Source organism: Trichechus manatus, unplaced genomic scaffold, assembly GCF_000243295.1.
Source record: "Trichechus manatus latirostris isolate Lorelei unplaced genomic scaffold, TriManLat1.0 scaffold00001, whole genome shotgun sequence".
In the NCBI taxonomy this organism is placed as follows: Eukaryota; Metazoa; Chordata; class Mammalia; order Sirenia; family Trichechidae; genus Trichechus; species Trichechus manatus.
In genome coordinates, this window is record NW_004443937.1 from 41,986,542 (window position 1) to 42,002,150 (window position 15,609).

At 46.2% G+C, this 15,609-nt stretch overlaps 1 protein-coding gene across 1 annotated transcript in view; it reads right to left on the reverse strand.

Annotated features, from left to right (window-relative positions):
• CADPS (calcium dependent secretion activator) overlaps nt 1-15,609 on the reverse strand; it is a 548,960-nt gene that overhangs the window by 364,632 nt on the left and 168,719 nt on the right.

A 15,609-nucleotide genomic window follows, 5' to 3' on the forward strand; every position in this document is an offset into this window, starting at 1 on the left:
CCTTTACTCCAGGTGGTTGGGACCAACTGATGCATCTTAGATGGTTGCTTGCAAGCTTTTAAGACCCCAGATACCACTCACCAAAGTGGGATGCAGAACATTTTCTTAATAAGCTTTGTTATGCCAGTTGACCTAGATGTCCCCTGAAAGCATGGTCCCTAGACCCCACCCCTGCTACTCTGTCCCTCGAAGTGTTTGATTGCGTTCAGGAAACTCCTTGGCTTTGGTTTGGTTCCGTTGTGTCGACACCCCTGTAGCGTGTGCTGACTCCCCCTGTAGTGTGTGCTGACTTCGCCTGAACGACGGTGATTTTATCTGTTTTTGCTTACCATTGTATCCCAGTGCTAGCACAGTAACTGCTTTCAGCAAGTCTTGTGAAATACAAATAAACGGGTAATCTACAAACAAGGGCCATGTATTTCTGGAAAATACACATCCCGAAAAATGCAGCCATCACCAAAAGAAGAGGTCCATCTTCCCAATACACTAAATGATCGTGGTGGTCACTCATCCCATTAGCAAAACATTCCCAGCTGCTTACCTTCCCGGCCAATATACCTCATGCACAGCCACCAGCTGTCTGTCAGAGGAGGCTTGCATGTTGCTATGATGCTGAACAGGTTTCAGTGGAACGTCCAGATTAAGACAGACTAGGAAGAAAGGCCTGGCGATCTACTTCTGAAAGTCAGCAAGTGAAAATCGTACGGCTCATACTGAAACACTGTCTGATTTGCAATCGATCGTGGGGCTGCTGCAGGACTGGGCAGAGTTTCATTCCGTTGTGCATGGGGTCACCACTGGACAGGGCCGACTTGAAGGCAGGAATTCATAATTGCATAAATTATCTCATTTCAACCCCACAAGAACTATATATAAAGCAACTGCTGTCTAGCAGACTGATTCACCCCATGTGTGTCTGAGCAGAACTGTGTTCTATAGGATTTTCAATGGCTGATCTTTTGAAAGTAGATCCCCAGGCCTTACTTTTGAGGCACTGCTGGGTAGACTCAAACCTCCACCCTTTGGTTAGCAGCCGAGTGCAAGAATCACATGAGAGGCGATAATTTTCTCCTCAGTTTACAGACGTAGAAATTAGGCAGAGGGAGGTTGAGTAAATCCTGCAAAGTCAGCCTGCTTATGAGAGGTGGAGCCTGTTCTGCCTCACCCAAAGCCCGTGCTGTTAATCACTGTTCTGTCAATATTCTCTCTCACATGTTAGATTGTTGGAAACAAAAGAGAAAATAAAGAGACTTGGCTTTCTTGGGGGTGAGGTGGATCAAAATGCCACTGCTCTCCAGAACGGCTGGACAGTGGGACGTATGTGGCCTTCAGGAGGCTCGGTGGGTGAGACGTCCACCAGAACCTCTGTGTGCATCTCTGACCACACCAGCCACCCTGGGTGTCTTAGCCAGAAGTTGCAGAAGAACTTGCTTTACCTGAGAAGAGAATTTGTCCTTGTACACAAATAAGGGCAGAAAAAACCTGTTGCCATCAAATCGGTTCTGACGCACAGTGACCCCATACACCAGAGCACAACTGCCCTATAGGGTTTCCAAGGAGCGGCTGGTGGATTCAAACTGCCAACCTTCTGGTTAGCAGCCAAGCTCTTCAGCACTGCGCCACCAGGGCCCCACTAAGGGCAGGGAACTTGGAAAATCCAAGTCCATCAGGCCAAGCATTGTGCGTGAGAGTGAACAGATCCAGGGGCTGCCATGCCCCTCCATCCGAAGGGACTCAGCAAACACTTTTCCTGGTCCACTGTGAAGCTTCTGGACACAGCTCACCTCCAAACTGCTCTACTGGTTTATGGCATCACCAGAATCTCATTCGACAGAGACAACTTTCTAACCTCTTAGACTCAACAGAAAAGGATAACAAAAATTACCCATTTTTACTTAATAATATTTAAATAATAATGATTTTACATGACACTAATTATTAATCGCGTTTACTATGTGTTGGGCACTGTGCTAAGACCTTTATATACTTCATTTAATTTTCATGACAGCCTTGTCAGGTAGGTACTATTTTAAATAACCATTTTGCCAATGAAGACACTGAGGCACAGAGAGGTTAAGTAACTTGCTCACAGTCACACAGTCATTGTGAGATCTGAGTTGTGAATTCTGGCAGTCTGGTTTCAAAACATAAGTCTAACAACAACAACACAATAATAGAAAGCACTCAACAAGTTTTAGCTGTGATGTGCTGGGAACTCTACAAGGATTCATGCATCATCTCATAACCACCCAATGGGGTTGATGCTGTCATTATTCCCATTTTACAGTTGAGGAAACTGAGGCTTGGGGAGATGAAGTATCTTAGCTGTGGTCACGCAGCTGGAAGTGGCAGGCCTGGATTTAAACTCAGGCTTTCTGGCTCTAAAACCCCCACCCTGGCCTGTTGTGGAGTGTAATTCCACGTGGAGTTGGGAGAAGCTTGCCCTACCTCTCAGTGGAAGGCAGCGTTGCTGACAAGGTGAGGCACAGTCTGCAGGGCACCTCGAAGGTTCTGCAGCTGTGGCAGCCCCTGAAGACAGGATTCTGGGAAGGGAGTCAGCACTTCTATGGAGGATAGAGGCAGCAGTGAGGGGTGAGGCATCACCCTCATGTGGTTTCATAAACATGGACATGAGCCCAAGGGAGTATCTCAGAAGCAACTGGGGGAGATTCAGGTACTGGGTGAGATCCTGTGTCACACAGGTAGGAGCTGGAGCCCACAAGACTGAGTTGTTGCAATGTATTTACAGGTTCATTTGTGGTTCACTTCAACTTTGGTTAATCTGCAATTTGCCTTTGAGTAAATCAACTACTGTCCTCACAACTAGTTTCCATTGAGCAGATTTCAACTCATGGCAACTCCATATGCGTCTGAGTAGAACTGTACACCATAGGGTTTTCAATGGCTGATTTTTCAGAAGTAGATCACCAGGCCTTTCTTTCAAGGCACCTCTGGGTGAACTCAATCCACCAAGCTTTCAGTTAGCAGCCAAGTGCATTAACTGTTTGCACCACCTAGGAACTCCCTGAGGAAAATCTAAGACAAATAGCTCCTTTTCTAGTAAGGGTGGTGATAGCTACAACTATGGTATCCAATAGTTTCCAAAACTGAGAGAGTAGTCTGCCTGGCTTAGGCATAACCTCCCATGAATGGATTTACCTAACACAGGGTTTCTCAACCTGAGCACTGTTGACATTGGGGCCCAGGTAATTCGTTGTTGTGGGGGCTGTTCTGTGCACTGCAGGGTGTGTAGCAGCACCCTTAGCTTTTATCTTCTACTAGATGCTGGTAGTACCCTCTCTGCAGTTGAGCCCCAAATGTCTCCAGACATTAGTAAACACCCCAGGGAAGGTGGGGGTGCAAAATTACCCCAGCTGAGAACCACTTTTGTAGCAGCTGATTTCACTTATTTGTTGAGGACATATTTCAGTACCTACTCAGCTCTGGGGGTGGTGATGGACAAGCTAGAGCAGGCTGGTGCCTTCAGGGAGGTTACAGTTTTGAGAAGAGACAAATGTTAACTACACAATTCTGCAAGTAATTCCTTGGGAAAAGAGTACAAAGGAAAAGTACCGAGCCGGCAGTTGGGATGAAAAATGTTCTTGGACCTGACTGCAAAGCAGCAATCCACAATGACTAGATTTTCATCAAGAAAAGATGCCACAGGGTCTCCAGTAAATGCCAGTAGGTCCCATCAAGCCCGAGTGTGACCAGGCTCTTAATCACCACAAACACCCTGACACTAGCCTTAAGGTGGGTAGACAGGTGGAGGAATACGGCTCTCCTTCTTTGGTGACACAGACACAGGACAAGAGGCGTTGGGGCTCATCATGCCGCCTGATATACAGGAGCTGGGCTCTGCGATCCTTTTATCTATCAAGTGCCTGTCGGAAAAACACAGCAAGTCTGGGGATCATGTCCTTGGATGTTTATCAGGCCAAATAGAAAAAAAGGCATCCACTGAGACTGAGGCAAGGGGCAAATACATTGCTCTAAAAATAAACCTGATTTTAATTTTGAGCTGGGTCAGTTCGGCTTGTGAATTAGTGGGGAGTGTGGCTGAGCTGCTCAGGAGACAAAGTGGAACCCTTGCTAAATTAATTTGCATATGCTGCTTAAAACGCGAGCCTCCTGCTGCTCCGAGCTGGTAGCTCTAAGCCCCAGTGTCTCGCTAGCTTCCTCTCCTGCCTCTGCAGGCGCCGTCTGAGAGGCATGGCGCTAGCCTCATAGCAGTGAGGTGGAAAATTCCCTGCGATGCTCTGGGCGGCCTTCTCCTCTGGTGTCAGGTGTCTGGGAGATGGAAGACGGGCACTCAGGTGTCACGGGTGGTGGGGGGGAGGGTCTGGAGGCTGTCACAGCCAGGGCCTCACTTGGGTTTGGCAGTGGCCAGGCAGCTGTGCCTGTGGCTTTCTGGTGCTATGAGAGGTGGGAGCTGACTGTTTCCCTGCAAGCACTAACCCTGGATGTCTGACTAAGCAGAGGCTGTCCCAGAACAGGGGTGGAAGAGAAGAGCTGAAAGCATGGCAGCGGGGCATCAGATCAACACTGGCCACCCCAGGGGCCACCCCTTCATTCACAGGTGGGGAGAAACCACGGCCTCTGTGGAGACCTCTCCCTCTCCTCTGCTCCCTCCTCTGATATTTTTCCATCCATATGCCTACTGGCTTGGCTCAGTGACTCTCCAACTTGCCTCTTCCTTTTCCCTAAGAACTCGGCAGCTCTCACCTGGGTTCTCTTTCAATGGTGTCTACCACATTAGTTCCCAGACTTTGAGGTTTCATGGACTGTTGTTTACCGTTAGTTGCCGCTGAGTTGGCTCTGACTCGTGGCGACATATTTACAACAGAATGAAAAGCTGCCCAGTCATGTGACATCTCCATGATGTTAGTATATTTGAGTGCATGGTTGGAGCTATTGCATCAATCCATCTCATCGAGGATTCCCCTCATTTTCCCTGGTCCTCTATTTTACTAAACAGGATGCCCTTTTCTAGAGATCGGTCTTTCCTGATGACATGTCCGCAGTAAGCAAGCCGAAGTCTTGCCATCTTGGTTCTAAGGAACATTCTAGTTGTATTTCTTCTAAGGCTGATTTACTCTTTCTCCTTGCAGTCACGGTATTGTAATACTCTTCACTACCAAACCAATTTGAATGTATCAATTCTTCTGTCTTCCTTTTTCACTGTCCAGCTTTCGCATGCATATGAGGCAATTGAAAATGAATCGAGGCACAGACATAAGATTGCCAACATTTTATTTAGTCTGGTATAGACATAAAAAAGTCCTACCATTTATTTTGAGTCTTATTTTATATATAAAGTGGATTTTAACACACAAAACTAGAAAGGCACTATTCTCCGAATGACAAGACATTCTTAAAAAGGACACCTGGCACAGGTGGAATTCTCACAGATGTGGTCACACACACACACACACACGCACGCACACGCACACACATGCACACACACAGAGGCCATCGTCTTTATCTTCCTCATTTCAGAATGGAGCAGTGAAGATTCTGCCAAGAGCTGTCACCAGTCCAAGGGCCCACACATTGTAACCAGGACCTTAACTTACTTCTCTAATTTCTCTCTTCACATCAATCCTCTCCATGAAATTTCCAGAAGACATCTTTCTAAAAGGCACATCTTATCACACTTCTCCACTACTCAGAACCCCTAACAGCTCCTTGACTATCTTCAGGATAAAGTGAAACACAGAGAAGTTAAATGACTTGCCTGAGACACAGAGCTAGTGGTTGACAGAGCCTGGGTTTGAACCACAGGCGGACATACATCCAAAGACCCAGCTATTAGGCAGCAAGCTACACCCTTCCTAGATGGGCTGGGCTGCTCTGTCTGCCTGCTGGAGGACTTCCATCATCTGCCTTTACTCACTTTCCATTTCTAGGGACTCCCAAATGCTGAATTCCTGATCTTATCCTCAAGATCCAACCTGGACTTTTCAATCTTGCTTCCTAATTCAAAATCCAAAGTCTAATAGAACCGTCCAATAGAAGTTTCTGCAACAATAGCGATGGTCTATACCTGCGCTGTGAAAGATGGCAGCCAACGGCCACGTGTGGCTACTGAGCACTTGAAATGCGTCTGGTGTGAGCAAGGAACTGAATTTTTATCTTTAATGAGTTTTTATTAATTTAAAGTTAAATAATGACATGTGACTGGTGGCTGTTGTATTGCATAGTACAGGTCTAAACCTTTCTCTGTGAGTTTCATTCTTAACAGTAATTGGAATCCAGATAAATTAGTCCATAAATGTTCAAAGGGAAAGTATAGTGTAACACAGCCAGATCCTAACTCTAACACTAATTAGCTATGTGATCTTGGACACATCCCATAACAGCTCTGTGCCTCTGTTTCCTCAGCTGAAGGCAGGGATGATGATACTCACCTCATAGGATTATGTGATGACTAAATGAGCTAATGTGTGCAAAATGCTTAGAACTGCCTGGCATACAGGAAGCACTGGCGGATGCTCGTTATATTGCTATTTACTTAGTTGATCCTATGCATGAGGTTCTGCCATTGAGCTTGAACTGGCTGCTGAAGCACAGACATCAGCCCCTGCTCCTGAATTGACTGCTTCGGTAGCGTCACCCTCACAAAGATGGACCACCTGAATCCCAGGAGCAGCAGCAGCAGCTAATAACATTTACTGAGGACTCTCGGTGTGCCCAGAACTCTACAAGATCTCACTTGATCCTCACCGCCCTACTAGACATTATCATCACTCCCTATTTAAAAAGAAGGGTAACTGAGGTGCAGTGATATAAACAGTTGCTCAAGGTCATGTCGCTAGAGCACATCAGAGTTGAGATTTGAGTACAAGGACATTGAATTTAGACTCAACTCCCAACATGGTGCCAAAATGCTTGCTGTCTGAGCAGAGAGAAGGGAGTCTGACTCAGAAGAATGTTACTCAGACAAAGGGCAGAAGACGGAGAGAGGAGACAGACAGGCTGAGGAAAGAGCAGTGGGGGCATTTTTAAAGCTCCATACCTGGATGATTGAAGGATGGGGTGCTGAAGAGCTGCCTGGCAGTCACTGGCTACAGCTCTTGTTGGTAACTCTTGCCCAGCACAGATCCACCCTGAGTAGCAGTGACAGAAATGGCCGTGTTGAGTCCCTGGTGGGGCTTCTGCATTTCATTCAGGTGGATGAGTAATTACGTCAGTTTCCTTCACAGCTCTTCACTGTGTAAGTAATGCATTTGGGCCTCCTTCCCCAAACTCAAACTCTTGACTTTCTGTATCCAAACTGAAATAAACTCTGGCTCCAGATGAAACAGAAAAGTTGTACCCCTTGAATTAAACACAAACAACCCTGAGGATCTCGTTGGGCCAGACCTTAGCCACAAATATCGGGGAGGTGGAGGCAGAATGTATGCCTGCTCAGGAATCAACGACCCAGCCTTCACTACAAAAGACAGAAATCACACGACGCCATGACATGCGCTCTGTGAGGAAAAGGCTAATTTGCTGTATCCTTAATGACAGAGATCCAAGATGGCTCATTTTCTAGTTACGCCAGGAATGTGCAATATTTCAAGTGACCCAGGTGAAGCAACTGCAGAGAAAGTGAAACTGGAATCACTGGAAATCAGAAGTTGACCGCAGAGTTTTGAATATATTCATTAAGTGTATTGATCAATGGTTAATGATCAATAACACAGGGTTCTGACAAAAGAAAGTTAAAACAATTTAAGCACAAAGTAGTTAATCCTTCTGATTCCGTTATACTTTTCCACAAACAAACAAACTCTCAAACAAAAATTTTCTTTCTTTCTTATAGGACAGAGTAGAACTGCCCCACAAGGTTTCCAACGAGAGACTGGTGAATTCGAACCACTGACCTTTTGGTTAGCAGCCAAGCTCTTAACCACTGTGCCACCAGGGCTCCGACGGAACAGTAGATTAGACAAACCATCCGTAAGGGAATCAAGTTCTTGCTTGATTCTTGGTTCTGTATGGCGTCGGTAAGCATTTGGGAGAGTTATGTGGATTGACACAGGTCTTTACAGGCAATTCTTTTTCAAAAAAGTCATTGCTTTAAGATAACAGACCAAAAACAAAACAAAAACCAAATGTCGTAGAGTTAATTCCGACTCATAGCGACCCTACAGGACAGAGTAGAACTGCCCCATACTGTTTCCAAGGAGCGGCTGGTGGATTTTGAATTGCCAACCTTTTGTTTAGCAGCCGTAGCTCTTAACCACTACACCACCAGGGTTTCCAAGATAACATAGGTAAGACCTATTTGGTGGTGAGAATGTAAAGCAGCCAGAACTCCCTCATATTGCTGGGGGAGTGCACATTGGTACAACCACTTTGGAAGACTGTTTGACAATATCTGCTGAAGCTGGACATATGTATGACCCATGATCCAGTAATTCTACTCCTGGATATTTATCCAAAAGACAAACAGTGCTAACTAACATCCATGAAACGGAATGCACGAGAATGCTCAGAACAGCTTTCTTCATAGTGGTCCCCAGCTGGAAACAATCCAAACGTTCGCCAACAGCAGAAGGCATAAATAAATGTTGGTACGCTCACACAATGGAATACCACACAGCAATGAACGAGAGCAAACTACTTTTATCAGCAACAATAGGAATCAATCTCAGAGATGTCAGATTGAGCAAATGAATGCAGACACAAGAAGTTATATACTATATAATTTCATTTTCTGTGACATTCGATAACAGGTAAAACTAATCTGCAACAACCATTTCAGATGGTAGGCAATTTGAGGAGCGATACTGGTTTTCTAGGCCCAACACCCAGTTTTCCTCTGATCATGCAGTCATCTCCATGGCAACAGCCACAGACTCTAAAATGGGTAGCCTCTTCAACAAGAGACATTGTCATTCTCACCAGCCTCCTGTGAAAATGGCCAATGCGTCCTCAGAGAGGCATCTGCAGAGATGCCAGCTTCCCACACTGAGAGGGTCTTCAGGGCAAACTCCTTTTTCCCATTTGGAGAGGTTTTGTAAATGATAATACTAACATTACTTTGAATGAGAACACAACAGAAGTCTTTTATAACCATTGTCTTGAGCGACAAGACTAACATTCATCTGGAAGCTGACACTTGTTTCAATGCTGGGAGTCTATTCACTTGGAGAGAATTGGATGCAGAAACTGGAAATTGTGATAAAGCTCCCTCCCCCACCCCCCGCCAAAATACTAGTTGGCTTACACCTGCAGTGAAATGAAAATGAGAACATTCTGACTGCTGGTCTTGCTCCTTATCTGCATGCTGGAACGGGCGTAGACTTCAGGAAATGGAACAAACTCCATTTGGGTTAATGTGGGACTGCACAGTTTCGACCAGGGTAGAGGTGCCATCTATACGTTACGTCCTTCGAGCATGGATATTATTTTGAAAGGCCAACAGAAAGAAATGTGTGTTTTCAAATCTTAAAAGCAATTTCATGCAAAGGGTACACCAGTGTTGTGGATAAATGAGATTTAGAGTCAAATCTGGAATTCCTCCAGAAATGTGCCGTGTGATCTTGGCTAGTTAACTTCTCTCAGCTTTAGTGTTTGAGTCTCTACAATGATGATATCAACAGTACTTACCTGCATGAATACAAGGAGCCCTGCTGGCACAACAGTCAACTGATCGGCTGCTAACCAAAAGGTTGGTGGTTTGAACCCAGCCAGTGGTTCCACAGGAAAAATACCCGGCACCCTGCTCCCGTAAAGATTACAGCCAAGAAAACCCTGTGGGGTCGGGATCAACTTGATGGCCACAGGCTGGTTTTTTGTTTGTATGTTTTGGTTTATAAGTGCTGAAGTTAAATAAATGTTTATTGTTATACAGTAAAAAAAAAAAAAGAAAACCCTATGGGTCAGTTCCACTCTGTCACACGGACTCACCAGGAGTCAGAATCGACTCAGCAGCACCTAGCAACAGCATGCGTGAGTAATGTACCCTTCCACAATATCTGGCATAAATGTTAGTCATTCTTATTATTGATTGCTTTTATAATTAACATCCTGGCCTTCAGCATCTGGGATCTAGAAACACTATCTGATTTTAGCATAGGTCTCTGTTTTCTTAGAACCCAAACTGATGTGCAGCTCCGTGCTATCTCTGAACGTCTGTGAACAGATCCTATTTGTTCTCTGAGCATGACTGCCCCATGAAGGAGTGACTAAAGGCGCTCTTCCAAGTGCTGTTGGGATGGCAAAATTCATTAAGAAAAATTGCTGTGGAATGGAAGGACGGAAGAAGCTTGCAAGCACGTATCAATCATGCCTCTAACTTAAACCACCAAGGTGCAGAGCAGATTACAGGGGAGACAACTTACTCACTCAGCCCCATAATGAAAGGCAGTGGTTTCCAGGTCAGCCAAACTGATTTACAAAGTGAGGTTTTAGAGCTTGCTGTTTACTCTTAGAGAGACCCGAGATCACAGCTCAGCTACTGACTAGCTGTGGTGCTCTAGGCCAATTACTCAACGTGCTGTGTCTCGGTTTCATCATCAGTACAACAGGAAGAACAAAAGTACTTGCCTCCTTGAGTTGTGTGAGAATTACATTATCTGACACAATAAGCACAATCCACATTGTAGTTATTACTGTCAGTGGTGTTCTTATTGTTGTCGGTTTCTGGAAGTGCTAGGCAACCTTGTATATCTTGACTTCAGCACTTTCTCACCTATGTCCACAGGGTAGGAAGACTTCTCTGCATCTGTGGGGGTCATTAGTGCCGCTTGAACAAACATTTCTCATTCTCCTCTCTATCACCACCTGGTAAGGATGCATTTCCTGGTCCCCTTGTGGGTAGGTGAGCCTCGTTCTGGCCAACAGGTTGACAGCAAGTGATGTGCAACTTCTGTAGTGAAGCATTAAACAGCTGGTTTGAGACCCACCAGAGCACTCTCTTCCCTCTGGCCTAGCCATTCATGACACTGGAAATGTTGGCTGCCTCATCAGCCCACGTCCGTGAGTAACTACGAAGAACTGAGGCTTTCTGCCACGCGTGGTGAATATGTAGCATGAGCAAGGAATAAACTCGCGCTTTTTAAAGTTGTTAAGATATTGGGGTTGTTTGTTACTGTAGCATATCTAGCCTATTCTAACTGATACAAAATCCCAATCCCTAGCCCAATGGCTCTCAACCAGTGATGATTCTGTCTCCCAAGGGCATTTGGCCATGTCTGGAGACCTTTCTGGAGCCCTGGTGGCTCAGTGGTTAAGCGTTCAGCTGCTAACCAAAAGGCTGGTCGTTTGAATTCACCAGTCACTCCTTGGAAACCCTATGGGGCAGTACTACTCTGTCCTGTAGGGTCGCTACGAGTCGGAATCAACTCGATGGCAATGGGTTTTGGGTTTGGGGGATGCTTTGGTTGTTACAACTGGGTTGGGTGCTACTAGAATCTAGTGAGTAGAGGCCAGGATTGCTACTAAACATCCTACAACATATAGGGCAACCCCCCCCCAAAAAAAAGTGGGATAGCCCTCCAAAAAGTCAATAGTCCTCTAGTCCAATACTGATCTGTCCTCAGCTCCTCCTACTCCCCACCCTCTTAAGCCCTCCTCAGATCCCTCTTCCTATTATCAGAAAATGCACCCATAATGCCTGTGCCCCACAGGGACTGTGCTGATTTCTCACTGCCTTTGGTTACCGGGTACACTGAGAGCTATGTTGGAGCCAAGAGAACTTCTGCCACAAGTATACTGCCAACCACCTCTGTAAAGCTTCCCTTGTGGGGATGGACAAGACCTGAAGTCAGACCGCATAGACAGCCATCTTTCTCCTCAAGAAGCCTCTTTTCATAAGGCCACACTTTGGCCACTGAGTTATTCACTTTCCTGATGTCTCCCAGCAAACTTACATAGAATCCATATTGTGGCTCATTAACCATTTCAGCCTAAAGGCTTGGGAGGGAAGGGGAATTTGACATAGGTATGAGATTTCCATCTGGGCCCAGGCTTCTCCCCATTCTGATATCTGGAGACAAGGCCTCGGTTAGAATTCTAACAGACCTCCTTCAAAGAGATTGAAAGTTGCATTTCACAGAGGTTTAAAAATGACTTGTCCAAGGTCACATGGTTAGTGGCATAACTGTGACCAGAACCCAGATATCCTCACTCCCAAATCTTTCTAGTCTTCCTTATACATGCCGGGGAAGAGAGAGGGTTGGTGGGTGGGTGAAATTCGCTTGGCCTTCAAAGTCTGGTAAGCCTGTGTTTGATTTTTAACTTCTCTAATCTTCAGTCTCCTCTTATACAAAAGTTGTGAGAATTGGGAAGAACGTATGTAAAAGTTTTCAGTACAATGCCCAGCATCTACTTACTGCTCAATAAATAGAGGCTATCATAGCCATGGAACCCTGGTGGCGCAGTGGTTAAGAGCTCAGCTGCTAACCAAAAGGTAGGCCGTTTGAATCCACCAGCGCCTCCTTGGAAACCCTATGGGGCAGTTCCACTCCACCCTGTAGGGTCGCTGTGAGTCGGAATCGACTCGATGGCAAGGGGCACCATAGCGGTGGAAGATGCAGCCCTTCCTGCTGGGACAGGAGGAGAACTGAGCGCGAGGGCACAGAGGCGAGTGAGGCCGGTGGTTACGCTAGAGACCAGAGGAGGCTGGGGGAGAGGGCTGGACAGGGAGATACCGAAAACCAAACACACGTCATCAGCCTCAGTCTCCTCAGTCTCAGTAATTGAAACACAGTTATTCCAACAATAGAACTGCTACGCAACTGCCTCGATATTGCTTTCCTCCAAGTTTGTATCAATAACCTGCACCCCAGGTTGGGTTGCTTGGTTGGGATACACTCTCAAAGCTCAGCACACTAAGAGTCCCCCCCAGAGAGCAACACTGGATTCCCAGCCAATGCACCTCAGGCCCAGCCACCACCCATCTGTCAGTGGAGGCGCACGTGTTACTATGATGTTTAACAGGTTTCCGCAGAGCTTCCAGACAAAGATGGACGAGGAAGAAAGGTCTGGCGATCTACTTTCAAAATCAGCCAGTGAAAACCTATGGATCACTATAGTCTGATCCACAACCAATCATGGGAAGGGCATAGGACTGGGCAGCATTCCGTTCTCTTGCGCGTGGGGTTGCCGTGAGTCTGGGGCTGATTCAACAGCAGCCGCCACCGCCACCCTGGGACAGCTCTGTTGCCATTCTGAACCGCAGACTCCAATGGCACTAATTTTACCAAGTGAATAAACTGTGATATGAGAAGGTAGTACAATTTTTCAACAAATACCGATTGAGGCCCACTATGGGGGAGGCCCTGGTAAGAGAGGGATGAATCAGACAGGCTGGGCTCCTGCCCTCAGGGAGCTTGTACGCCAGTGGAGAAGAGCAACAACAGGTAAATGAAATACCGTGGATGGTCACTGGTGCTGTAAGGAAATGAACAGGGCGCTGGGTTAAAGCGATGGACCAGGGATCATACTTTAGTATTCAAGGAAGGTCCTTTTGAGGCTGTGGCATTTAAAATGAAACAAGGAGGATAAGAAGGACGAGGGAGACGTGTATCCTAGGGGAAAGAAGAGCGCAGAAAGAGGCAACAGCAAGCATAGTGTATCCTTCCTAGACATCGTCTCATCTTCAGTTCCCTCTGAAGTAGGCATTTGTGGTAGGCCCGCTTTGTGGTGCTCATGCCCTTGGGTAATCCCTTTCCCTTGAGTGAGGACTGGACCTAGAGAATTAAACCAGCTGTCCTCCAGTCGACTCCAACTCAAAGTGACCCCATGTGTGTCAGAGCAGAACTATGCTCCACAGGGTTTTCAGTAGCTGGTTTTCACCAGGGCTTTCTTTTGAGGTGCCTCTAGGTGGAGTCGAACCTCCACCCTTTCAGTTAGCAGCCCAGCGTGTTAACCACTTGCCCCATCCAGGGAGTTTCTAAGGAAGAGAATACAATAAAAGTGACGGGATGTCACTTTGGCAATTGGGTTATAAAAGACTGTGACTTCCGTATTGCTGGCAGACTCTCTCTCTTCCTGGCTTTGATCAAGCAAGCTACCATACCGGAGAGGCCTACATGACAAGGAACTGAGACCTTCAGTCCAATGTACACAAATCCTTCCAATAACCAGAGAGGGCTTGGAAACAGAGCCAGCCCCAGTTGGGAAGACCGTGGCTCTGGCCACACCTTGCCTGCAGCCTGTGAGTGACCCTGAGCCTGAGGACCTGGCTCAGCTGCGCCTGGATTCCTGGCTCTCAGAAACTGTCAGAAAATAAATGTGAGCTTTTTCAAGCCACTAAGTTTTGGGTTAAGGTTTTACACCACCATAAATAACTAACACAGCATTAATTCATTCATTCATGAACTCATATTCACCAAATCTTTTCTGAGGTTCCCTGCAGGCCAGGCAATGGCCTACGGGCTAAAGAAGGAAAAGATGCACTTCACAGTCTCCAATGCTCATGATCTCATGGAGGAAAATGATGTGCGTGGGACTAACTCACAGGAAAACTGTACTTTGTACTATTCCAGGGGGTGCAATAGAAAGTTGTTGAAAAAAGGCATTTGCAATGAAGAAGTCATTGGTCTTACAGAATTCTATCATGTGATCTCCAGCATCGTTTCTGTCACCAAGGCCATATTCTCCAACTACTGATCCTTCTTCGTTTCCACCTTTCCCATTCCAATCACCAGTAATTATCAGTATTTGTAAATATCACCAGTAACTGACACGTTGGCTACAACAAAGGGCTCAAAGCATAAAAACGATTGTGAGGATGGTGCGGGACTGGGCAGTGTTTCATTCCGTTGTACACAGGGTTGCCAAGAGTCAGAACCAACTCAGTGGCACCTAACAACAACAACAGTGGTTGCAATGACTTGTGATGGGAACAGAGAGAAGGGAGGAGACAGCTGGCAGAGTCAGGGAAGGTGGGAAGTAAGGAAAAAGAGGCTCGAGGAGGGTGAGAAGTTGTCCAAGGTCACACAGCTCTTCTGATTTATTCTGCTCTAATCAAACATGGAGGCCATGTGTTTATCTCCAACTTAAGGTTGTCTATTTTAACCTATGATTCAATAATAACTGCTTCTCTCTTCTTTTTCTAGATAACCTAAAAGCACATACATACTGAAATGCATTCTTTAACAGGATCCCTGGGTGCTGCAAACAGTTAACGTGCTCGGCTGCTAACCAAAAGGTTGGTGGCTCAAATCCAACCAGAGGCCTCCCGATTTACTTCCAAAAGGTCTCAGCCATCAGCTCTACTCTGAAACGCATCGGGTCACCATGAGTCGGCATTAACTGGTGGCAACTGGTTTTGTTTTTTTGGGTTTTTTTGCATTCTTCATTGCAAATGCAAGATAGACAAAGGGTTAATCAGGTTTCTGTGACACAGACTTCAGTTACACTTCAATTAACCTTGACAAGCCAGAAATCAGATCACTGTAAGCTAACTCATTACATGGCATACATCTGTTCACGGTGGGGGTTGCACGAGCCCCGGTGGTGCAGTGGTTAAAGTGCTCTGCTGCGAACCAAAAGGTCAGCAGGTCGAACCGGCTCTGCAGGAGCCGCTCTGCAGGAGAAAGATGGGGCAATCTGCTTCCATAAAGATTACAGCCTTGGAAACTCTATGGAGCAGTTCGACTCTGTCCT